General features: G+C 46.3%; 1 long non-coding RNA gene across 1 annotated transcript; it reads left to right on the forward strand.

Annotated features, from left to right (window-relative positions):
* The first annotated feature begins 12,093 nt into the window (after positions 1-12,093).
* Positions 12,094-24,946, forward strand: LOC135057901 (uncharacterized). Its single transcript, XR_010244447.1, has 4 exons — positions 12,094-12,385; positions 13,382-13,458; positions 18,097-18,147; positions 24,772-24,946. It is a non-coding gene; the product is annotated as an uncharacterized LOC135057901 (long non-coding RNA).
* The last annotated feature ends 576 nt before the right edge of the window (positions 24,947-25,522 follow it).

The raw sequence follows: 25,522 nt of genomic DNA on the forward strand, positions 1-25,522 counted from the left end.
CTGCATTATATAGCGCTCTGGTGTGTGCTGGCATACTCTCTCTCTGTCTCCCCAAAGGACTTTGTGGGGTCCGGTCCTCAGTCAGAGCATTCCCTGTGTGTGTGCGGTGTGTCGGTACGGCTGTGTCGACATGTTGGATGAGGAAGGTTACGTGGAGGCGGAGCAGAGGCCGATAAATGGGATGTCGCCCCCTGTGGGGCCGACATCAGAGTGGATTGATAGGTGGAAGGTATTAACCGACAATGTCAACTCCTTACATAAAAGGCTGGATGACGTAACAGCTGTGGGACAGCCGGCTTCTCAGCCCGCGCCTGCCCAGGCGTCTCAAAGGCCATCAGGGGCTCAAAAAACGCCCGTTACCTCAGATGGCAGACACAGATGTCGACACGGAGCCTGACTCCAGTGTCGACGAGATTGAGACATATACACAATCCACTAGGAACATCCGTTGCATGATCTCGGCAATGAAAAATGTGTTACACATTTCTGACATGAACCCAAGTACCACATAAAAGGGGTTTTATGTTTGGGGAGAAAAAGCAGCCAGTGTTTTGTTCCCCCATCAGATGAGTGAATGAAGTGTGTAAAGAAGAGTGGGTTCCCACGATAAGAAACTGGTAATTTCTAAAAAGTTACTGATGGCGTACCCTTTCCCGCCAGAGGATAGGTCACGTTGGGAGATATCCCCTAGGGTGGATAAGGCGCTCACACGTTTGTCAAAAAAGGTGGCACTGCCGTCTTAGGATACGGCCACTTTGAAGGAGCCTGCTGATAAAAAGCAGGAGGCTATCCTGAAGTCTGTATATACACACTCAGGTACTATACTGAGACCTGCAATTGCCTCAGCATGAATAGTGCTGCTGCAGCGTGGTCTGATACCCTGTCAATATTAATACCCTAGACAGAGATAATATTTTGCTAACATAGAGCATATTAAAGACGTCGTCTTATATATGAGGGATGCACAGAGGGATATTTGCCGGCTGGCATCCAGAATTAAGACAATGTCCATTCTGCCAGGAGGGTATTAGAGACCCGGCAGTGGACAGGTGATGCTGACTTTAAAAGGCACATGGAGATTCTGCCTTATAAGGGTGAGGAATTGTTTGGGGATGGTCTCTGGGACCTCGTATCCACAGCAACAGCTGGGAAGAAATTTTTTTACCTCAGGTTTCCTCACAGCCTAAGAAAGCACCGTATTTTCAGGTACAGTCCTTTCAGCTTCAGAAAAGCAAGCGGGTCAAAGGCGCTTCCTTTCTGCACAGAGACAAGGGAAGAAGGAAAAAGCTGCACCAGACAGCCAGTTCCCAGGATCAAAAATCTTCCCCCGCTTCCTCTGAGTCCACCGCATGACGCTGGGGCTCCACAGGTGGAGACAGGTGCGGTGGGGGCGCGTCTCAGGAACTTCAGGGACCAGTGGGCTTGCCCACAGGTGGATCCCTAGGTTCTGCAAGTAGTATCACAGGGATACAAGCTGGAGTTCGAGGCGACTCCCCCTTGCCGTTACCTCACATCAGCCTTGCCTGCTGCCCTCGGAGAAAGGGAGGTAGTACTGGCGGCAATTCACAAGCTGTACTTCCAGCAGGTGAAATCAAGGTACCCCTCCTTCAACAAGGCCGGGGTTACTATTCCAAAATGTTTGTGTTACCGAAACCAGACGGTTCGGTGAGACCCATTCTAAAATTGAAATCCTTGAACACTTATATACGAAGGTTCAAGTTCAAAATGGAATCGCTCAGGGCGATTATTGCAAGCCTGGAGAATTTCATGGTATCACTGGAAAGCAAGGATGCTTACCTGCATGTCCCTATTTACCCTCCTCACCAGGAGTACCTCAAAATTGTGGTACAGGTTTGTCATTACCAATTCCAGACGTTGCCGTTGGTCTGTCCCCGTCACCGAGAGTATTTACCAAGGTAATGGCCGAAATAATTATCCCGTACTTGGACGATCTCCTTATAAAGATGAGGTCCAGGGAGCAGTTGTTCGTCGGAGTAGCACTATTTCGGGAAGTGCTACAACAGCACGGCTGGATTCTGAATATTCCAAAGTCGCAGCTGGTTCCTACGACGCATCTACTGTTCCTGGGTATGGTTCTGGACACAGAACAAGAAAAAAGGGGTTCTCCCGGAGGAGAAGTCCAAGGAGTTGTCGTCTCTAGACAGAGACCTCCTAATACAAATACAGGTGTCGGTGCATCAATGCACGCGAGCCCTGGGAAAGATGGTAGCTTCTTACGAAGAAATTCCATTCGGCAGGTTCCATGCAAGGATCTTCCAGTGGGATCTGTTGGACAAGTGGTCCGGGTCGCATCTTCAGATGCATCGGCAGATAACCCTGTCTCCAAGGGCCAGGGTGTCGCTGTTGTGGTGGCTGCAGAGTGCTCATCTTCTAGAGGGCCGCAGATTCGGCACACAGGACTGGGTCCTGGTGACCACGGATGCCAGCCTTCAAGGCTGGGGGGCAGTCACACAGGGAAGACTTCCAAGAACTATGGACAAGTCAGGAGACTTCCCTACACATAAATATTCTGGAACTAATGGCCATTTACAATGCCCTAAGTCAGGCTAGACACCCCTGCTTTAACACCGGCCGGTGCTGATCCAGTCAGACAACATCACGGCGGTCGCTCATGTAAACTGACAGGGCGGCACAAGAAGCAGGATGGCGATGGCAGAAGCCACAAGGATTCTCCGATGGGCGGAAAATCATGTGTTAGCACTGTCAGCAGTGTTCATTCCCGGAGTGGACAACTGGGAAGCAGACTTTCTCAGCAGACACGACCTCCACCCGGGAGAGTGGGGACTTCATCCAGAAGTCTTCCAAATGATTGTACACCGTTGGGAAAGGCCACAGGTGGACATGATGGCGTCCCGCCTCAACAAAAAGCTAAAAAGATATTGCGCCAGGTCAAGGGACCCTCAGGCGATAGCTGTGGACGCTCTGGTAACACCGTGGGTGTACCAGTCGGTGTATGTGTTCCCTTCTCTGCCTCTCATACCCAGGGTAATGAGAATAATAAGAAGGAGAGGAGTAAGAACTATACTCATTGTTCCGGATTGGCCAAGAAGAGCTTGGTACCCAGAACTCCAAGAAATGATCTCAGAGGACCCATGGCCTCTGCCGCTCAGACAGGACCTGCTGCAGCAGGGGGCCTGTCTGTTCCAAGACGTACCGCGGCTGCGTTTGACGGCATGGCGGTTGAACGCCGGATCCTGAAGGAAAAGGGCATTCCGGAGGAAGTTATCCCTACGCTAATTAAAGCTAGGAAAGAAGTGAGCGCAAACCATTGTCACCGCATATGGCGGAAATATGTTGCGTGCTGTGAGGCCAGGAAGGCCCCAACGGAGGAATTTCAGCTAGGTCGATTTCTGCACTTCCTACAGTCAGGGGTGACTATGGGCCTAAAATTGGGTTCCATTAAGGTCCAGATTTCGGCTCTATCGATTTTCTTCCAAAATAGAACTGGCTTCACTGCCTGAAGTTCAGACTTTTGTTAAGGGAGTGCTGCATAGTCAGCCCCCGTTTGTGCCTCCAGTGGCACCGTGGGATCTCAACGTGGTGTTGGATTTCCTGAAGTCGCATTGGGTTGAGCCACTTAAATCTGTGGAGCTAAAATACCTCACGTGGAAAGTGGTCATGCTGTTGGCCTTGGCGTCGGCCAGGCGTGTATCAGAATTGGCGGCTTTATCATGCAAAAGCCCTTATCTGATTTTTTTATATGAATAGGGCGGAATTGAGGACTCGTTCCCAATTCCCTCCTAAGGTGGTATCAGTTTTTCATGTGAACCAACCTATTGTGGTGCCTGCGGCTACTTGGGACTTGGAGGATTCCAAGTTACTGGACGTAGTCAGGGCCCTGAAAAATATATGTTTCCAGGACGGCTGGAGTCAGGAAAACTGACTCGCTATTTATCCTGTATGCACCCAACAAGCTAGGTGCTCCTGCTTCTAAGCAGACTATTGCTCGCTGGATCTGTAGCACGATTCAACTTGCACATTCTGCGGCTGGACTGCCGCACCCTAAATCTGTAAAAGCCCATTCCACGAGGAAAGGGGCTCTTCTTGGGCGGCTGCCCGAGGGGTCTCGGTTTTACAAATTTGCCGAGCTGTTACTTGGTCGGGTTCAAACACTTTTGCAAGAGTCTACAAGTTTGATACCCTGGCTAAGGAGGACCTAGAGTTTGCTCATTCGGTGCTGCAGAGTCATCCGCACTCTCCCGCCCATTTGGGAGCTTTGGTATAATCCCCATGGTCCTTACGGAGTCCCAGCATCCACTTAGGACGTCATAGAAAATAAGATTTTACTCACCGGTAAATCTATTTCTCGTAGTCCGTAGTGGATGCTGGGCGCCCATCCCAAGTGCGGATTGTCTGCAATACTTGTATATAGTTATTGCCTAACTAAAGGGTTATTGTTGAGCCATCTGTTGAGAGGCTCAGTTATATTTCATACTGTTAACTGGGTATAGTATCACGAGTTATACGGTGTGATTGGTGTGGCTGGTATGAGTCTTACCCGGGATTCAAAATCCTTCCTTATTGTGTCAGCTCTTCCGGGCACAGTATCCTAACTGAGGTCTGGAGGAGGGTCATAGTGGGAGGAGCCAGTGCACACCAGGTAGCCCTAAAGCTTTCTTTAGTTGTGCCCAGTCTCCTGCGGAGCCGCTATTCCCCGTGGTCCTTACGGAGGCCCAGCATCCACTACGGACTACGAAAAATAGATTTACCGGTGAGTAAAATCTTATTTTTTACAGTGCAATTTAGATTTCAGACTGAACATATCGCACTCAAATCTAAATCTCTTTGCACATTACATATGCCCCACCTGCAGTGCAACATGGGGTCTAATTCAGACCTGATTGCAGCAGCAAATTTGTTAGCTAATGGGTAAAACAGTGGGGGTAATTCAGAGTTGATCGCAGCAGCAAATTTGTTAGCAGTTGGGCAAAACCATGTGCACTGAGCGGGGGTGGGGGGGGGCAGACATAACATTTGCAGAGATAGTTAGATTTGGGTGGGTTATATTGTTTCTGTGCAGGGTAAATACTGGCTGCTTTATTTTTACACTGCAATTTAGATTTCAGTATGAACACATTCAGGGGTGCAGTTAATAAAAATGAAAAGCACACTGCTCCTGTATGCTGTAACATATAGGGGTGCTGCTGTTCAAAAAACATTACACTTGCCCTGCATGATGTAAAATTCAGGGGTGGAGTTGTTAAAAATGAAAAGCACACTGGTCCTGTATGCTGTAAAATATAGGGGTGCTGCTGTTCAAATAACATTACACTGGCCCTGTAAGTTGTAAAAATTCAGGGGTGCAGTTGTTAAAAATTACAAGCACACTGCTCCTGTATGCTGTAAAATATAGGGGTGTTGCTGGCCCTGTATGTTTTAAAAATTCAGGGGTGCAGTTGTTAAAAATTAAAAGCACACTGGTCCGGTATGCTGTAAAATATAGGGGTGCCTCTGTTCAAAAAACATTACACTGGCCCGGTATGCTGTAAGAACACAGGGGTGCTGTGAAAATAAAGGGACACTGTTCAGTGTGCTGTCATAATAAAGGGGTGCTGTCCTGTAAAATGGAGAACAACATTTTGGAGGAAGAAATCTTAGAAGATCAAGAACCACTTCCAGTTCCTAGTACTAGGGCTGAAGCTGCTGCCACCAGTCATGACATTGACAATGCAATTCCATCAACATCGTCTGCTAAGGCCAATGCCCAATGTCATAGAGGGCATGTAAAATCCAAGAAGCAAAAATTAATAATCAGAAAAAAAAGAAATGATCTGACGAAAAATGTAAACTTGGCAATATGCCATTCACGACACAAAGTGGCAAGGAAAGGCTAATGCCTTGGCCTATGTTCATGACTGGTGGCTCAGCTTCTCATGAGGATTTAAGCCCTCCTCCCTCTGGAAAAATTAAAAAAATTAAGCTTGTTAAACACAGGACAACTATGCGTTCAGAGATATCACAAATCTCTAAGGAGAGTCCAAATGTGCCCGTGGTTGCAATGTCTAGGCCTGACCTTCCCAAGACTATATGGACAGAGAAAGCTATTACCACCATTTGCATGCCACCTGCAAGTGCCACTCCAGTTGCTGATATTGAGATTGAGGACGTAACTGTAGACGTACACAAGGGTGAGGAGGATATGGGTGTAGCTGGCGCTGAGGAGGAAGTTGACGATGAGCATTCTGATGGTGATGTGGATTGTTTGAATAAGACACCAGTGGAGACAGTTGTCCATGGGATGAGAAAGCCCATCGTCATGCCTGGACAAAATACCAAAAAATCCACCTCTCCAGGGTGGAATTATTTCTCCACAAATCCGGACAACAGGTGTCATGCTGTGTGTTGCCTTTGTCAATCCATAATAAGTAGGGGTAAGGACGTTAACCACCTAGGAACAGCCTCTCTTATACGTCACCTGCAGCGCATTCATTAGAAGTCATTGTCAAGTTCTTAAACTTTGGTTAAGAGTGTAAGCAGTCCACTGACACCTAAATCCCTTCTTCCTGATGTACCCAAGCTCATGCAAGCACCACCACCAACTCCCTTACCGTCAATTTCCTCTTCAGTCAGGAACGGAAGTAGTCCTGCAGGCCATGTCACTGGCATGACTGACGAGTCCTTTCCTAACCGGAGGATCCTTGAGTGGTACGTCTACCGCTGCTGCTGCTGCTGCCGCCGCTGCTGTTGTTGCTGCTGGGAGTCGATTGTCATCCCAGAGGGGAAGTCGGAAGAGCCCTTGTAGTACTTCAACTAAGCAACTGACTTTCCAACGGTCCTTTGCGAGGAAGATGAAATATGACAGCAGTCACCTTGTTGCAAAGCAGATTACTGAGGCCATAACAGCTATGCTGGTGTTAGACGTACGTCCGGTATCTGCCATTAGTGCGGTCGGATTTAGACAGTTGATGGATGTACTGTGTCCCCAGTACCAAATCCCTTCTAGATTCCACTTCACTAGGAAAGCGATTCCCGGATTGTACAGGGACAATAAGAAGCGTCCTCAGTGTCCTGAAAAATGCGATTGTACCCACTGTCCACATAACCAAGGACATGTGGACAAGTGAAGCAGGGCAAACTAAGGACTACATGACTGTGACAGCCCACTGGGTAGATGTATTGCCTCCCGCAGCAACAACAGCAGCAGCACCAGTAGCAGCATCTCACAAATGCCAACTCGTGCCTAGGCAGGCTACGCTGTGTATCACCAGTTTCTGTAAGAGGCACACCACTGACAACCTCTCAACCTCTTACGGAAACTGAGGGACATCATCGCACAATGGCTTACCCCACTTAGACTCTCCTGGGGATTTGTGATATCAGACAACGCCACCAATATTATGCGTGCATTACATCTTCAGCATGGCCCATGTTTTGCCCATACAATTAATTTGGTGGTGCAGAATTTTTTGAAAAATGACAGTGGCGTGCAGGAGATGCTGTCGGTGGGCTGAAAAATTGCGGGCCACTTTCGTCATTCAGCCACCGCGTGCCAAAGACTGGAGCACCAGCAAACACTCCTGAACCTGCCCTGCCATCACCTGAAGCAAGAGATGGTAACGAGGTAGAATTCAACACTCTATATGCTTCAGAGGATGGAGGAGCAGCAAAAAGCCATTCAAGCCTATACATCCACCTACGATATAGGCAAAGGAGGAGGAATGTACCCGACTCATGCGTAGTGGAGAATGATATCTGTGTAGTGCAAGGTTCTTTAACCCTTCGAACTTACCACACGTAAAGTCAGTTCAAACACTGCCAGCTTGAGTCAGGTCATTCCCCTCACTAACAAGAAAAAAGAACCAAAACGTGCGCAAAGGGAAGAGCCAAACAAAAAAATATAAAATCGGATTAATCAATTTTGTTTTTATTAAATATTAATTAATTGTAATTATTAGCAAATAATTTAATTGTAAATATGTTCCTTGGAGTGATCACAATAAAATATTGAAAATAATATTAAAAATGAATAAAATAACATAATCATGAAATATATAACCATCTAATTAATTACTCATATATATGGTTAGTATTCCAAAAGACCAATAATGGATACAAATATATAAAATCCTGAAGAACACTGGCTGGCCAGCCTTAATTAATACTAAATAAATTGTGCACAAACAGAATGTAACAAAAAGATCAATAGAATATACAGATGGAAGATAAATTGTCTATAGGATATCATATGATTGCATAGACAATAAGAGCTCAGAATTCTTCCAACAACGATCTTAAACTAATAGTGGTTAACCATTATACATGTATCCAAAAAGTCTCGTATAGCTCATTAGCTCCTAACCTCGTACGGCTGCTGATGTAAATGCTAAATGTTGGAGCAAATGAATAGACACCAATCCCGTCCTTTTGACCAAATACTATTAAAAAGTCTCGATAAAGGCACCTAGCCTTAGGCAGCCGTTAGTGTGGGCAGCCAATGCCGTAGTATTACTGTCCCGTAACAAGATGATTGATATGAATAAATAAAATTACTAATACTGAAACATAGTCCCGAATGGCTCAAATAGCCCCTAGCCTAATGAGGCCATAGATGTGGGTGGCTATAATGACGGGATAATGTATGAATGAATAAAACCCCGTCTTACTCGTAGCAATCTCACCCGTGCCAGTGAATGCAATAGCCGTCCGTCCGGCCGGATGTTCACCGGACCTCCGCCGTTTCCAATCCACAAGCCGTTCTGTGCTGCGCTGCCTGGGTGCTCCTCCGACAGTGCAGCTGAATAATCCTTTAGGCTGGGATGTAAAAGATGGAAATAGCTGTGGCGGTTTGAGGCGGGTTAGGGCTGTCGGTGATGTCCGTTCGTCTCCAAATAGCAGAGAGATGGTATATATCCGTGGATCACTCCAGAGCCGTTCCCCTCACTAGGCTTTTGCAGAAGCAGTTGGAGAAATTTAAGGAGGAGCTAAGACAGAGAGATTCCACTAAGTATGTGGGTCTTGTGGATGGAGCCCTTCATTCGCTTTGCTAGGATTCAAGGGTGGTCAATCTGTTGAAATCAGAGCACTGCAATTTGGCCACTGTTCTCGATCCTAGGTTTAAAGCCTACGTTGTATCTCTCTTTCCAGCAGACACAAGTCTGCAGAGGTGCAAAGACCTGCTGGTGAGAAAATTGTCAACTCAAGCGGAACGTGACCCGTCAACAGCTCCTCCTTCATTTTCTCCTGCAACTGGGGCTGCGAGGAAAAGGATAAAATTTCCTAGCCCACCCGCTGGCTGTGATGCAGGGCAGTTAGGAGCAAGTGCTGACATCTGGTCTGGACTGAAGGACCTGCCAACGATTACTGACATGTCTACTGTCACTGCATATGATGCTGTCACCATTGAAAGAATGGTGGAGGATTATATGGGTCACAGCATCCAAGCAGGCATGTCAGACAGTCCGTATGTATACTGGCAGGATAAAGAGGTAATTTGGAGGCCCTTGCACAAACTGGCTTTATTTTACCTAAGTTGCCCCCCCCCCCCCTCCAGTGTGTACTCTGAGAGAGTGTTTAGTGCAGCCTGTAACCTTGTCAGCGATCGGCGTAGGGGGATACTTCTACAAAATGTGGAGAAGATGATGTTCATCAAAATGACTTATAAAGTCCTCCAGGAGACCCTTTACCAGCAATTGCCTCCAGAAAGTACACAGGGACCTGTGATGGTGGATTCCAGTGGGGACAAATTAATACCCTGTGAGGAGGAGGATGTATACACTGAGAGGGGTGAGGAATCAGAGGATGAGGACGACATCTTGTCTCTGTAAAGCCAGTTTGTGCAAGGAGAGATTACTTGCTTCTTTTTTGGTGGGGGGATTAATTGCTTCTTTTTTGTGGGTGCCCAAACAAACAAATCATTTCAGCCACAGTCGTGTGGCAGACCCTGTCGCTGAAATGATTAGTTTGTTAAAGTGTGCTTGTCCTGTTTATACAACATAAGGGTGGGTTTGAGGGCCCTAGGACAATTCCATCTTGCACCTCTTTTTTTTCCTTTGCATTATGTGCTGTTTGGGGCCTAGTTTTTAAAACTGCCATCCTGTTGGCAACTGCAGTGCCACTCCTAGATGTGCCAGGTGTTTTTGCCGCCCACTTGTGTCGCTTAGCTTAGTCATCTAGCGACCTCGGTGCACCTCTTTTTTTCTTTGCATTATGTTCTCTTTGGTGCCTAGTTTTTAAAATTGCCATGCTGTCTGCCACTGCAGTGCCACTCCTATATGGGCCACTTGTGTCGCTTAGTTTAGTCATCCAGTGACCATGGTGCAACCTTTTGGCATAAAAACAATATTGTGGGGTGTGAAGTGTTCAGAATAGACTGGAAATGAGTGGAAATGAATGTTATTGAGGTTAATAACACCATAGGATCAAAATTACCCCCAAATTCTGTGATTTTCGCTGTTTTTATGGTTTTTTCAAAAATCATCCAGATCCAAAACCAAAACCCGAAAGGGTGGTTTTGGCAAAACCAATCCAGATCCAAAACACGAGCAGGGATCCAGATCCAAAACCAAAACACAAAACAAGAAAAGTGCCCGCCGCACATTTCTAGTATTGTGGCACTCTGACACAGTAGCTTGTGCCAGGTCATGCATGTGAATTGATGTCATCCCTCCATTGTCATTGCTACAAAGAGAGAACACAGTACACTCCTCTCGCTAACATACCAATGGTGCTGACTTTGGGGTAGAGAGCCACACACCTTAAAATAATGTTGATCAGCAAGAAGAACGGATGGCTTGGGGGTTCTTGCGAGTCAACCAGTGTTATGGCTGGTGGTGAAAACAAATAAATAATTACTGCGCTTGTGGATACATATACTTCGATCAGAAAAGTATTTTAATATAGCTAATGGTCCTCAGAAATGGGTGCTGCCTAGTGGTGAGCAAATATCCCCTCTATACACATTGAGACAAATAAAGACATACTTCCCAACCAGTGGTGGAACTTGTGAGTGGTGGACCCAGGTGGAAAAACATAATTTGCGCCCCACTCCTCCACCTCAGACGTGGGGCTAAAATTACTTAATTCCTGACGTTTAGCCCGACCCTTTGCATACAGCACCACGATTACTGTGATAATCACGGCACCATATGCACTTCACTAGGTAGTGGGTGGGATGTGGGAGATCCACCTATTCTTCAATGGGTGCAGGGACTACCTGAAAAGTTGTGAGACTCCTGCAACTTCCGGGAGAGTAGGCAAGTATGAATAAATGACAGAAGATGGCATGGTAGATAATAGAGGAAGTGTATAACTTTATTCATTCCAAAAATGTATGGAATAAGTGCAAGTGTGTCATGCCTCTGCCTCTGGATGTCGACTGACTAGTACGGTGAGTGAGAATGTGATTATTCTTGTGTATGCAGAGGTAGGCACATCAAAGACTGGAATTTGTTACTGGGGAATGTAATACTACAGAGTGCTGCAGATTAGAGATTCCCAACAACGGTTCTCAAGGCACACTAACAGTCCAGGTTTTAAGAATAGCCATACTTGTACAAAGGTCACTTAATTAGCAACCCAATTATTTTGATTGAACCATCTGTGTTCAATCATAGATTATACCTCCCAACACAACCCTTTCCAGGCTGGACAAAATGCACTGTTCCTGGACTTCCTTATTTGGGGTCTATTCATGAAGCAGTGAAAAGTGTGGAGAAGTGAGCCAGTGGAGAAGTTGCCCATGGCAACCAATCAGCATTAAAGTGACATTTATAATTAGCATACTATACAATTGTACGGAGCAGCTGATTGGTTGCCATGGGCAACTTCTCCACAGGCTCACTTCTCCTCTCTTTTCACTGCTTCATGAATAGACCCCTGAATGTATTATTGCCATCACCAGGGCCGCAACTAGGGGGGGGGGGGGGGGCTAGGGGGGCATGTGACCTGGGCTCCGGATTGGAGGGGGCGCCATCATGATCAGTTTAATTCCGCAAACACCCCTCCTTATCTGCATTGTCCATTACAGCTCGTTATGCAGCCGCCGCAGCAGCTAGTAGAGTCTGGAGCTTGTGCTCCAGTCTCTACTAGCTGCTGCGTTTGCCTAACAAGCCGAGCACAAAGCATTGCTGTGATTAAAGTGAAAATAAACTACAGCTCCCAGCAGCCCTTGCTGCGGGAGCTGTAGCTTACTTTCACTTTCTTCTATGCAGTCGCCCGCCCCGGCAGAGCCAGATAGAGGGGACACAGGGAACAAGCTAACTCCCCAGCCTCCCCCCAGCTGCCTTTCATCGTCACAGCAGTGCTGAGCTGAATAAGAAGATTTAGCCGAAAGGGGGCGGGGCTACACGGCACTGTACACAGTGCCAGTCCAGCAAGCAGCATGGGAGACAGAAGCTCACTGTGTAGCAGCAGAAGACCCTAAACAGTGAGTGTGACAAAGGGAAGGGGCACTGTATGTGTGTGTGACTACTATATATGTGTGTGACTGTACATGAATATGTGTGTGTACATATATGTGTGCCTGTATGTATACATGTGTGACTATGTATACAGGTGTGTGACTATATGTGAGTGAATGCATGCGTGTGTGTATGTGTCTACGTATGGAACAGTATTTATGTGTACAGATGTGTAATTTTACGTATATTTATCAATATATGGGTTATCTCCTCTTTTTTTCTCTATCCGTAGCCCAAATAAATGGCCAGCTAGCCCCCCCCCCCCCCCCGCCCCTTCCTCTCATAAGAAGTTGTGCGGCAGCTACCAGCCCTTTGCCCTTATGCAGGTTTATATATATATATATATATATATATATATATATCCAAAAAGAGTACAGGCACTCACCACTTTTCCTTGAAAATAGAAGAATTTATTGCCACTCACAGGTGTGTCTCACATGGAGACAGTCAGCATAACAGCATATAGTGTCGACGTTTCGGCTCCCATCGAGCCTTCTTCAAGACAGACAGAAAAACAACAGGTGTATACCCAGCTGCTGGGTATACACCTGTTGTTTTTCTGTCTGTCTTGAAGAAGGCTCGATGGGAGCCGAAACGTCGACACTATATGCTGTTATGCTGACTGTCTCCATGTGAGACACACCTGTGAGTGGCAATAAATTCTTCTATTTTCAAGGAAAAGTGGTGAGTGCCTGTACTCTTTTTGGATATATTTTGGACTTCTCTGGAGCCCCTTATGGAGCACCGCCTATGTTGTGGACTGTAGCAGTGAGTGTGGACTTATCTGGATATATATATATATATATATATATATATATATATAATGTGTGTGTCACACGTGGGGGAATGAGTCGGGGGCGCCAAATTGCTGCCTTGTCCCGGGTGCCGAAGATCCTAGTTTCGGCCCTGCCATCACCTGTGTTTAGCTAGTTAATTGATAAGATGTGTTTCTTTCAACACAGGATATCGCAATCAAAAATTAAGACAGAAATCCAGGAACAGAGCATTTTGTCCTTCCTGGAATAGGTCATGTTGAGAGGTACGATAGCTATCACTAAAACCTAGACCAGTGGTTTCCAAACACGGTCCTCATGGCAGCCCAACAGTATTTTAGGGATATCCCTGCTTGTGCACAGATGGTATAATCAAACTGATTAATTAGTACTAATTAAATCACCTATCCCCAAGCATGGATATCCTTAAAACCTGGACTGTTGTGGTGCCTTGAGTTTGGAAACCACTGACTTAGAAAGTTTGTGTGACTTGAAGAGCGATGTTGAGAAACACTGCTGTAGATTGTATAGATAGTATAGGTTTCACCAATGAACACTGTGAACATAGCGAGCTAGGATTTAGGGGTCTACTTACTAAGCCCTGAAAAGCGATAAAGTGGACAAAGATAAAGTACCAGCCAATCAGCTCCTAATTGCCATATCATAGGCTGTGTTTGGAAAATGCCAGTTAGGAGCTGGTTGGCAGGTACTTTATCTCCATCATCATTATCTCTCTCTAAGGGGCATATTCATCAAGTTAATTCAAGGGCGCTGGCCGGCTCCAGTACAGAGACAGCTGATGCAAAAATCCGCTCTCTCCACAATTTTTTTAAATTAGCAGTGAAAAAATCTGTCAGTGTTAGCAATAGTACGCAGGCGCACAAGCCCCTGGTGTCTAACAGAAGAAGAAGGACAGCAGTGGAGGGATCTAGGAGGATCCCTGATCACAAGATGGACCTGCTTCCCACATTTAAGCAGCAGGTGTAACAGAGCATTTGCCATTTGCCAGCTTGTTGATAAATGGACCCCTTAATATGATCAAAAGGGAGAGATCATCATATACAGTAACTTATGATTTGCCACTCATTAAGATTGTTAAATGGTGCTCCAAGCAATCAGCTCCTAACTTTCATGTGTTTGAAAACTGACAGGAACTGATTGGCTGGAACACCATTTAATATTTGTAATGAGTGATAAAAAGAATATCACACATTGCCCCTTTATTTCAAACAACAAAGACTTATCAGGAATTGTAAAGTCTATTGGTGTCAAAATATAATATAAAAAAGTGTGTGACTTAAAGGCATAGTTGCTACCCTCCTGCATCCTGCGGAAGGCTCCCATTTCAGCCATAAATCTCCTGCTTTGTAGGTCAATTCTCCCAGATTTTTCAGATTCTGCCATGGGTGACACTAAGGAGTTTATTTACAAGAACAGTGATTTGCTGTAGCTGCTCAGAAGTCACTGCTGACAACTCTCATTACCCGCCCTTGTGGGAACCCCTGACACTGACAGGAAAGAGAGACAGCAGCACATAATCAAACACAGGGGGGTATATTTACTAAGGTCCCGATTTTGACCGAGATGCCGTTTTTTCTTCAAAGTGTCATCTCGGTAATTTACTAAGCAAAAATCACGGCAGTACGCCTGCAATTTGGTAGAAATCGGGAATTTACTAAAAAGTGCAAAACACAAACACTACCGACAATAGCCAAACACTGCCGTGATGAAATACAAATCGTGAAAAAGTGCTAAAAAAAAAAAACAGACCTGCTTTTTTATCCCGTGTTTGTATAGGCATGCACGGATCCATGAGATCCGTGCATGTTTTTCAGTGGGAAGGGGTGGGAAATGTTATAATTTTTCACAAAAAAAAATGCGTGGGGTCCCCCCTCCTAAACCAAACCAGCCTCGGGCTCTTTGAGCCGGCCCTGGTTGCAAAAATATGGGGAAAAAATTGACAGGGGTTCCCCCATATTTAAGCAACCAGCACCGGGCTCTGCGCCTGGTCCTGGTTCCAAAAATATGGGGGACAAAAAGCGTAGGGGTCCCCTGTATTTTTGAAACCAGCACCGGGCTCCACTAGCTGGACAGATAATGCCACAGCCGGGGGTCACTTTTATACAGTGCCTTGCGGCCGTGGCATCAAATATCCAACTAGTCACCCCTGGCCGGAGTACCCTGGGGGAGTGGGGACCCCTTCAATCAAGGGGTCCCCCCCAGCCACCCAAGGGCCAGGGGTGAAGCCCGAGGCTGTCCCCCCCATCCAATGGGCTGCGGATGGGGGGCTGATAGCCTTTGTTGAAAGTAATGAATATTGTTTTTAGTAGCAGTGCTACAAGTCCCAGCAAGCCTCCCCCACAAGCTGGTACTTGGAGAACCACAAGTACCAGCATGCTGCGGAAAACCGGGCCCGCTGGTACCTGTAGTACTACTACTAAAAAAATACCCCAATAAAGACATTACACACACACCTTGAAAGTATAACTTTAATGCATACATACACACCACCATATACACATACTTACCTTATGTTCACACGAGGGTCGGTCCTCTTCTCCAGTAGAATCCATGGTGTACCTGTTGAAAAAATCCTACTCACCAAATCCAGTGTAGAGGGCTCCTCGGATAATCCATTTGTAATCCACGTACTTGTAAAAATAAAAAAACGGGACACCCGACCACGAACTGAAAGGGGACCCATGTTTTCACATGGGACCCCTTTCCCCGAATGCCAGAAACCCTCTCTGACTGATGTCTAAGTGGGTTTCTTCAGCCAATCAGGGAGCGCCACGTTGTGGCACCCTCCTGATCGGCTGTGTGCTCCTGTACTGTCTGACAGGCGGCACACGGCAGTGTTACAATGTAGCGCCTATGCGCTCCATTGTAACCAATGGTGGGAACTTTGAGGTCAGCGGTTGACCGAAAGTGACCTCACCGCTGACCACAAAGTTCCCACCATTGGTTACAATGGAGCGCATAGGCGCTACATTGTAACACTGCCGTGTGCCGCCTGTCAGACAGTACAGGAGCACACAGCCGATCAGGAGGGTGCCACAACGTGGCGCTCCCTGATTGGCTGAAGAAACCCACTTAGACATCAGTCAGAGGGGGTTTCTGGCATTCGGGGAAAGGGGTCCCATGTGAAAACATGGGGCCCCTTTCAGTTTGTGGTCGGGTGTCCCGTTTTTTTATTTTTACAAGTACGTGGATTACAAATGGATTATCCGAGGAGCCCTCTACACTGGATTTGGTGAGTAGGATTTTTTCAACAGGTACACCTTGGATTCTACATGGAGAAGAGGACCGACCCTCGTGTGAACATAAGGTAAGTATGTGTATATGGTGGTGTGTATGTATGCATTAAAGTTATACTTTCAAGGTGTGTGTATAATGTCTTTATTGGGGTATTTTTTTAGTAGTAGTACTACAGGTACCAGCGGGCCAGGTTTTCCGCCGCATGCTGGTACTTGTGGTTCTCCAAGTACCAGCTTGCGGGGGAGGCTTGCTGGGACTTGTAGCACTGCTACTAAAAACAATATTCATTACTTTCAACAAAGGCTATCAGCCCCCCATCCGCAGCCCATTGGATGGGGGGGGACAGCCTCGGGCTTCACCCCTGGCCCTTGGGTGGCTGGGGGGGACCCCTTGATTGAAGGGGTCCCCACTCCCCCAGGGTACCCCGGCCAGGGGTGACTAGTTGGATATTTGATGCCACGGCCGCAAGGCACTGTATAAAAGTGACCCCCGGCTGTGGCATTATCTGTCCAGCTAGTGGAGCCCGGTGCTGGTTTCAAAAATACGGGGGACCCCTACGCTTTTTGTCCCCCGTATTTTTGGAACCAGGACCAGGCGCAGAGCCCGGTGCTGGTTGCTTAAATATGGGGGAACCCCTGTCAATTTTTTCCCCATATTTTTGCAACCAGGGCGGCTCAAAGAGCCCGAGGCTGGTTTGGCTTAGGAGGGGGGACCCCACGCAATTTTTTTTTTAAGTTTAAACATTTTTTTTTTTTACAAGGTGCACAATGAAGCCCTGCACGGATCTCTCAGATCCGGCCGAGATTCATTGTATTAAAGTCGGCAGTGTTTTACAAGTCACTCACGTAAAACACTGCCTAAAAAAACGAATGACATCGGAAAAACCGAAAATGCAGAATACGGCAGCTTAGTAAATTAGTCGTAATCAATTCAAAAAGTTGCATATTTACACTTTCAATGTCATTCGTGATTGAACTTTGACCTCAAACGGGAAAATACGATTCTTAGTAAATTTACCCCAGGGTCTTCAGTTCACTTCACTTCAGTAATGATTTGGTTAATGCTGTAATGGTATGGAAAACAGCATATATAATAAATAGGTAGTGCCTACAAGATACAGTCCAATGTTCACAATAAAATAACATTTAATACACCAAAATCATAATTTTCTTATATGCTTAGGGATGAATTCACACAAGGTCAAATTGCTTTTAGAATATATTGCATAGGCATCACATTTATCATGTATATTATGCTGAATGAGAAGAAAAGAAATACCACAGGAAATATATATTGCAAACAAGAATCCCTGAACATGCCTTCAAAAAGAGAGGACAACTCTCGAAACGCGTTTGCAGGAGGCTCTGCGTCAGACTTTTTTTTTATCACTGGTCCCAGTTCTCCTGAAAAGAGGTACGTCTCAGCTATTATTACCATCATTTGGCTGTTTTTATTATCCAGAGTCAATAACCCCCACCTTGGGGGGCGTGCCTCGTTTCAGGAGACAGGTTACCTTATATATTTTTTATATATAGTTTTATTTGTTTTTAATGTATTTTCGATATGTCAAAAATTCTGCAAAACTATATATTTTTATTGTTAATAAAATCACTTTTTATCATCACTACAATCTGGTTATCGATCAGCGAGGAAAAGAAACCTTGATGTGAATGGTCCAACGTGCAGCGTGAGTACAGGTAAGCCCCTATTCTGAACTACTTTTACAGATAAAAAGATACCTTTATGGGCACATACTAATATTGTCTAGTGTAAGTAAAGGTATGCTCACAAATCTACTGTACATATTATGAAGCATATGTCTAATGAAAAAGAAACCTTTATGTGATTACTGTACACATTATTTGTGTAAGTTTAGGTATACTGAAAAGTGGTTACTAGCTTTAGATTAAATAAATACCACATGCATTTTCTTCCTTAATGTGATTGTGGATGAATCCACTGAAACCATTTATAATTTCATTTTCTATACGCTTCCACTCTGGAGAAACAAGGTTGAGGCGCAAAGACCCATCCAGAGGCCATAGAACATACCAATCAGGATAATTATTTGAATTTCTCTGACGTCCTAAGTGGATGCTGGGGACTCCGTCAGGACCATGGGGAATAGCGGCTCCGCAGGAGACAGGGCACAAAAATAAAGCTTTAGGATCAGGTGGTGTGCACTGGCTCCTCCCCCTATGACCCTCCTCCAAGCCTCAGTTAGGTTTTTGTGCCCGTCCGAGCAGGGTGCAATCTAGGTGGCTCTCTTAAGGAGCTGCTTAGAAAAAGTTTTTAGGTTTTTTATGTTCAGTGAGTCCTGCTGGCAACAGGCTCACTGCATCGAGGGACTTAGGGGAGAGAAGTTCAACTCACCTGCGTGCAGGATGGATTGGCTTCTTAGGCTACTGGACACCATTAGCTCCAGAGGGAGTCGGAACACAGGTCTCACCCTGGGGTTCGTCCCGGAGCAGCGCCGCCGACCCCCCTTGCAGATGCTGAAGATTGAAGGAAACCGGCGGCAGAAGGCTTTTCAGTCTTCATGAAGGTAGCGCACAGCACTGCAGCTGTGCGCCATTGTTGTCACACACTTCACACCATAGGTCACGGAGGGTGCAGGGCGCTGCTGGGGGCGCCCTGGGCAGCAATGTATAATACCTTTTATGGCTAAAAAATACATCACATATAGCCCTTGAGGCTATATGGATGTATTAAACCCATGCCAGATATCTCAAACTCCGGGAGAAAAGCCCGCCGGAATAGGGGGCGGGGCTTATTCTCCTCAGCACACAGCGCCATTTTCCTGCTCAGCTCCGCTGTGAGGAAGGCTCCCAGGACTCTCCCCTGCACTGCACTACAGAAACAGGGTAAAACAGAGAGGGGGGGCACTTTTTTTGGCGATATTTTATATATTTAAGCTGCTATAAGGATACAACACTTATATAAGGTTGTTCCCATATATATTATAGCGCTTGGGTGTGTGCTGGCAAACTCTCCCTCTGTCTCCCCAAAGGGCTAGTGGGGTCCTGTCTTCGATAAGAGCATTCCCTGTGTGTCTGCTGTGTGTCGGTACGTGTGTGTCGACATGTATGAGGACGATGTTGGTGTGGAGGCAGAGCAATTGCCGATAATGGTGATGTCACCCCCCAGGGAGTCGACACCGGAATGGATGGCTTTGTTTATGGAATTACGTGATAATGTCAGCACATTACAAAAATCAGTTGACGACATGAGACGGCCGGAAAACCAGTTGGTACCTGCCCAGGCGTCTCAGACACCGTCAGGGGCTGTAAAACGCCCTTTACCTCAGTCGGTCGACACAGACCCAGACACGGACACTGAATCTAGTGTCGACGGTGAAGAAACAAACGTATTTTCAAGTAGGGCCACACGTTATATGATCACGGCAATGAAGGAGGCTTTGCATATCTCTGATACTGCAAGTACCACAAAAAGGGGTATTATGTGGGGGGTGAAAAAACTACCTGTAGTTTTTCCTGAATCAGAGGAATTGAATGATGTATGTGATGAAGCGTGGGTTAACCCAGATAGAAAAGTGCCAATTTCAAAAAAGTTATTGGCATTATACCCTTTCCCGCCAGAGGTTAGGGTGCGCTGGGAAACACCCCCTAGGGTGGATAAGGCGCTCACACGCTTATCAAAACAAGTGGCGTTACCGTCTCCTGATACGGCCGCCCTCAAGGATCCAGCTGATAGGAGGCTGGAAACTACCCTAAAAAGTATATACACACATACTGGTGTTATACTGCGACCAGCCATCGCCTCAGCCTGGATGTGCAGTGCTGGGGTGGTCTGGTCGGATTCCCTGACTGAAAATATTGATACCCTGGATAGGGACAGTATTTTATTGACTATAGAGCAATTAAAGGATGCTTTTCTTTATATGCGAGATGCTCAGAGGGATATTTGCACTCTGGCATCGAGAGTAAATGCGATGTCCATATCTGCCAGAAGAAGTTTATGGACGCGACAGTGGTCAGGTGATGCGGATTCTAAACGACATATGGAAGTATTGCCGTATAAAGGGGAGGAATTATTTGGCGTCGGTCTATCGGATCTGGTGGCCACGGCAACTGCCGGAAAATCCACCTTTTTACCTCAGACCCCCTCCCAACAGAAAAAGACACCGTCTTTTCAGCCGCAGTCCTTTCGGTCCTATAAGAACAAGCGGGCAAAAGGACAGTCATATCTGCCCCGGGGCAGAGGAAGGGGTAAGAGAGGACAGCAAGCAGCCCCTGCCCAGGAACAGAAGCCCTCCCAGGGTTCTGCAAAGCCCTCAGCATGACGCTGGGGCTTTACAAGCGGACTCAGGAGCGGTGGGGGGTCGACTCAAGAATTTCAGCGCACAGTGGGCTTGCTCACAGGTGGACCCCTGGATCCTGCAGGTAGTATCTCAGGGTTACAGGTTGGAATTCAAGAAGTCTCCCCCTCGCCGGTTCCTAAAGTCTGCTTTGCCAACGTCTCCCTCAGACAGGGCGACGGTATTGGAAGCCATTCACAAGCTGTTTTCTCAGCAGGTGATAGTCAAGGTACCCCTCCTACAACAAGGAAAAGGGTATTACTCCACGCTATTTGTGGTACCTAAGCCGGACGGCTCGGTAAGACCTATTCTAAATCTGAAATCTTTGAACCTGTACATACAGAAATTCAAATTCAAGATGGAGTCACTCAGAGCAGTGATAGCGAATCTGGAAGAAGGGGACTTTATGGTGTCCCTGGACATAAAGGATGCTTACCTGCATGTCCCAATTTGCCCTTCACATCAAGGGTACCTCAGGTTCGTGGGGCAAAACTGTCATTATCAGTTTCAGACGCTGCCGTTTGGATTGTCCACGGCACCTCGGGTCTTTACCAAGGTAATGGCCGAAATGATGATTCTTCTTCGAAGAAGAGGCGTATTAATTATCCCTTACTTGGACGATCTCCTGATAAGGGCAAGGTCCAGAGAACAGCTGGAGGACGGAGTAGCACTAACCCAATTAGTGCTGCAACAACACGGGTGGATTCTGAATTTTCCAAAATCTCAGTTGACACCGACAACACGTCTGCTGTTCCTGGGAATGATTCTGGACACGGTTCAGAAAAAGGTGTTTCTTCCGGAGGAGAAAGCCAAGGAGTTATCCAAACTTGTCAGGAACCTCCTAAAACCAGGAAAAGTGTCTGTGCATCAATGCACAAGAGTCCTGGGAAAGATGGTGGCTTCTTACGAAGCGATTCCATTCGGCAGATTCCACGCACAAACTTTTCAGTGGGATCTGTTGGACAAATGGTCCGGATCGCATCTGCAGATGCACCAGCGGATAACCTTATCACCACGGACAAGGGTGTCTCTTCTGTGGTGGTTGCAGAGTGCTCATCTGTTAGAGGGCCGCAGATTCGGCATACAGGACTGGGTCCTGGTGACCACGGATGCCAGTCTGAGAGGCTGGGGAGCGGTCACACAGGGAAGAAACTTCCAGGGAGTATGGTCAAGCCTGGAGATGTCTTTTCACATAAATATACTGGAGCTAAGAGCGATTTACAATGCTCTAAGTCTGGCAAAACCCCTGCTTCAGGGTCAGCCGGTGTTGATCCAGTCGGACAACATCACGGCAGTCGCCCACGTAAACAGACAGGGCGGCACAAGAAGCAGGACAGCAATGGCAGAAGCTGCAAGGATTCTTCGCTGGGCGGAAGATCATGTGATAGCACTGTCAGCAGTGTTCTTTCCGGGAGTGGACAACTGGGAAGCAGACTTCCTCAGCAGACACGATCTACACCCGGGAGAGTGGGGACTTCATCCAGAAGTCTTCCACATGATTGTGAACCGTTGGGAAAAAACTGGACAGGTATTGCGCCAGGTCAAGAGACCCTCAGGCAATAGCTGTGGACGCTCTGGTAACACCGTGGGTGTTCCAGTCAGTGTATGTGTTCCCTCCTCTGCCTCTCATACCAAAAGTACTGAGAATTATACGGCAAAGGGGAGTAAGAACGATACTCGTGGCTCCGGATTGGCCAAGAAGAACTTGGTACCCGGAACTTCAAGAGATGCTCACGGAGGATCCGTGGCCTCTACCTCTAAGACGGGACCTGCTTCAGCAGGGACCGTGTCTATTCCAAGACTTACCGCGGCTGCGTTTGACGGCATGGCGGATGAACGCCGAATTCTAAGGGAAAAAGGCATTCCGGAAGAGGTCATTCCTACACTGGTAAAAGCCAGGAAGGAGGTGACTGCACAACATTATCACCGCATTTGGAGAAAATATGTTGCGTGGTGTGAGGCCAGGAAGGCCCCCACGGAGGAATTTCAACTGGGTCGATTCCTACATTTCCTGCAAACAGGATTGTCTATGGGCCTCAAATTGGGGTCCATTAAGGTTCAAATTTCGGCCCTGTCGATTTTCTTCCAGAAAGAATTGGCTTCAGTTCCTGAAGTCCAGACTTTTGTAAAAGGAGTACTACATATACAGCCCCCGTTTGTGCCCCCAGTGGCACCGTGGGATCTTAATGTAGTTTTGGATTTTCTCAAATCCCATTGGTTTGAGCCACTCAAATCGGTGGAGTTGAAATATCTTTCATGGAAAGTAACCATGCTACTGGCCCTGGCTTCAGCCAGGAGAGTATCAGAATTAGCGGCTTTATCATGTAAGAGCCCATATCTGATTTTCCATTCGGACAGGGCAGAACTGCGGACGCGTCCTCATTTTCTGCCTAAGGTGGTGTCAGCGTTTCACCTGAACCAGCCTATTGTGGTGCCTGCGGCTACTAACGATTTGGAGGATTCCAAGTTGTTGGACGTGGTCCGGGCATTGAAAATATATATTTCAAGAACGGCGGGAGTCAGAAAGTCTGACTCGCTGTTTATATTGTATGCACCCAACAAGCTGGGTGCTCCTGCTTCTAAGCAGACGATTGCTCGTTGGATTTGTAGCACAATTCAACTTGCACATTCTGTGGCAGGCTTGCCACAACCAAAATCTGTCAAGGCCCATTCCACAAGGAAAGTGGGCTCATCCTGGGCGGCTGCCCGGGGGGTCTCGGCATTACAACTCTGCCGAGCAGCTACGTGGTCGGGGGAGAACACGTTTGTAAAATTCTACAAATTTGATACCCTGGCTAAAGAGGACCTGGAGTTCTCTCATTCGGTGCTGCAGAGTCATCCGCACTCTCCCGCCCGTTTGGGAGCTTTGGTATAATCCCCATGGTCCTGACGGAGTCCCCAGCATCCACTTAGGACGTCAGAGAAAATAAGATTTTACTTACCGATAAATCTATTTCTCGTAGTCCGTAGTGGATGCTGGGCGCCCATCCCAAGTGCGGATTGTCTGCAATACTTGTACATAGTTATTGTTACAAAAAAATCGGGTTGTTATTGTTGTGAGCCGTCTGTTCAGAGGCTCCTACGTTTGTCATACTGTTAACTGGGTTCAGATCACAAGTTGTACGGTGTGATTGGTGTGGCTGGTATGAGTCTTACCCGGGATTCAATATCCTTCCTTATTGTGTACGCTCGTCCGGGCACAGTATCCTAACTGAGGCTTGGAGGAGGGTCATAGGGGGAGGAGCCAGTGCACACCACCTGATCCTAAAGCTTTATTTTTGTGCCCTGTCTCCTGCGGAGCCGCTATTCCCCATGGTCCTGACGGAGTCCCCAGCATCCACTACGGACTACGAGAAATAGATTTATCGGTAAGTAAAATCTTATTTTATCTACATCTGGGAAACAAACCTGGTGATTAATAGACAAATGCGCCTATATATATATATATATATATATATATATATATATATATATATAGTGATCACCTCCTTTTTTCAAGAATCCCTGCATTGCAGACAGCAGTGTTAGTATCAATACTTACAAAACGTCCCAAAATATATTGTTACTAATGTTATATAGAAATATCTCACAACAGCAAGCATTTAAGCATAGACACTACCGTTAGTGGAACTAGACAAGCCCTTTGGGCAGAGTATGACACCCCCTCTTGGCGGCCATTGGTGCTATAATCTGGGCAATCCTGGAATGTATCCAGACAACTTTGTTGACACTCAGTAGTTGGGACTCTGTTGTCCTTTATTGATCTCAGCACCTCTTCTGGTATTTATTCATGTATAAACTACTATTAGAATAGTTTCTGGTGATAGTGTAGGAAGCTTTCGCAGTATAGCAGCCATATATGTCGATTCAAGCTTTTTTGTATTGATTAAGATACTTACTATTAACCAAACCAAATATGTTAATGTACCCTTAAATGTTACACAGATATTCTATTCAGAAGTTATTTACTCAGATATTATATTGAATGTATGAATTGTTCAAGGCTGAGCTGAACACAAGACATATTCAAGGCCAGACAGCCAGATGGTCAACCCAAGGACAGAATGTCTGAACATCCAGAACAGCAGGGCCCTGACCATATGACCATTATAGAGGATGTCTTGTCCACATGCCAAGAAGGCTGATAAGCGGGAAGCAATAAAACATATTCAAAGATGCTTAAATTGCCAATTATAATCTTGTATGACATTTGATGTATTGCATGTTCGAAGATATACATGGTATATTCTGATTGGATAAAATTATTGACACATATCGTTTCTTTGTTAATAAAGTATAAAACAAACCCCTAGGATGGGCCCTGGCAAATCAGTTTTGATCTGTTAAGGTTATACATAATCCTGTGTATGGTCTTTTCATTTCCTGATCTCCAACCGGTTGCTAAGTCCAGAATTCTGACTGATGGCTGAAGAGAGTTGATAGACCAGACCGTGAGTGGTCAACAAACCCTAACATTTCTGGGGGCAATAGTCTGGGATGTTCCAGCATCTCCTCACCTGGCAACAAATCCTCTGATCTCTCAGGAACCGCTGATAAAAGCCTGTAAGTGAGAATTTAGTGTAGATTTATACCTGCTCACTTGATTCAGCACTTCTTGCGTGTATCTGCGGAAGTCCAGTTGGGAAGATCAGAAAATATCTTAAAGAACCCAGTGTCACTCAAAAGTAATTTTTTTGAAGGTACTGTACCTGTATAGTTATATTGTTAAAATTGTGGGTAAATATCTTCAGCTA

This window comes from Pseudophryne corroboree, chromosome 3, assembly GCF_028390025.1.
Source record: "Pseudophryne corroboree isolate aPseCor3 chromosome 3, aPseCor3.hap2, whole genome shotgun sequence".
In the NCBI taxonomy this organism is placed as follows: Eukaryota; Metazoa; Chordata; class Amphibia; order Anura; family Myobatrachidae; genus Pseudophryne; species Pseudophryne corroboree.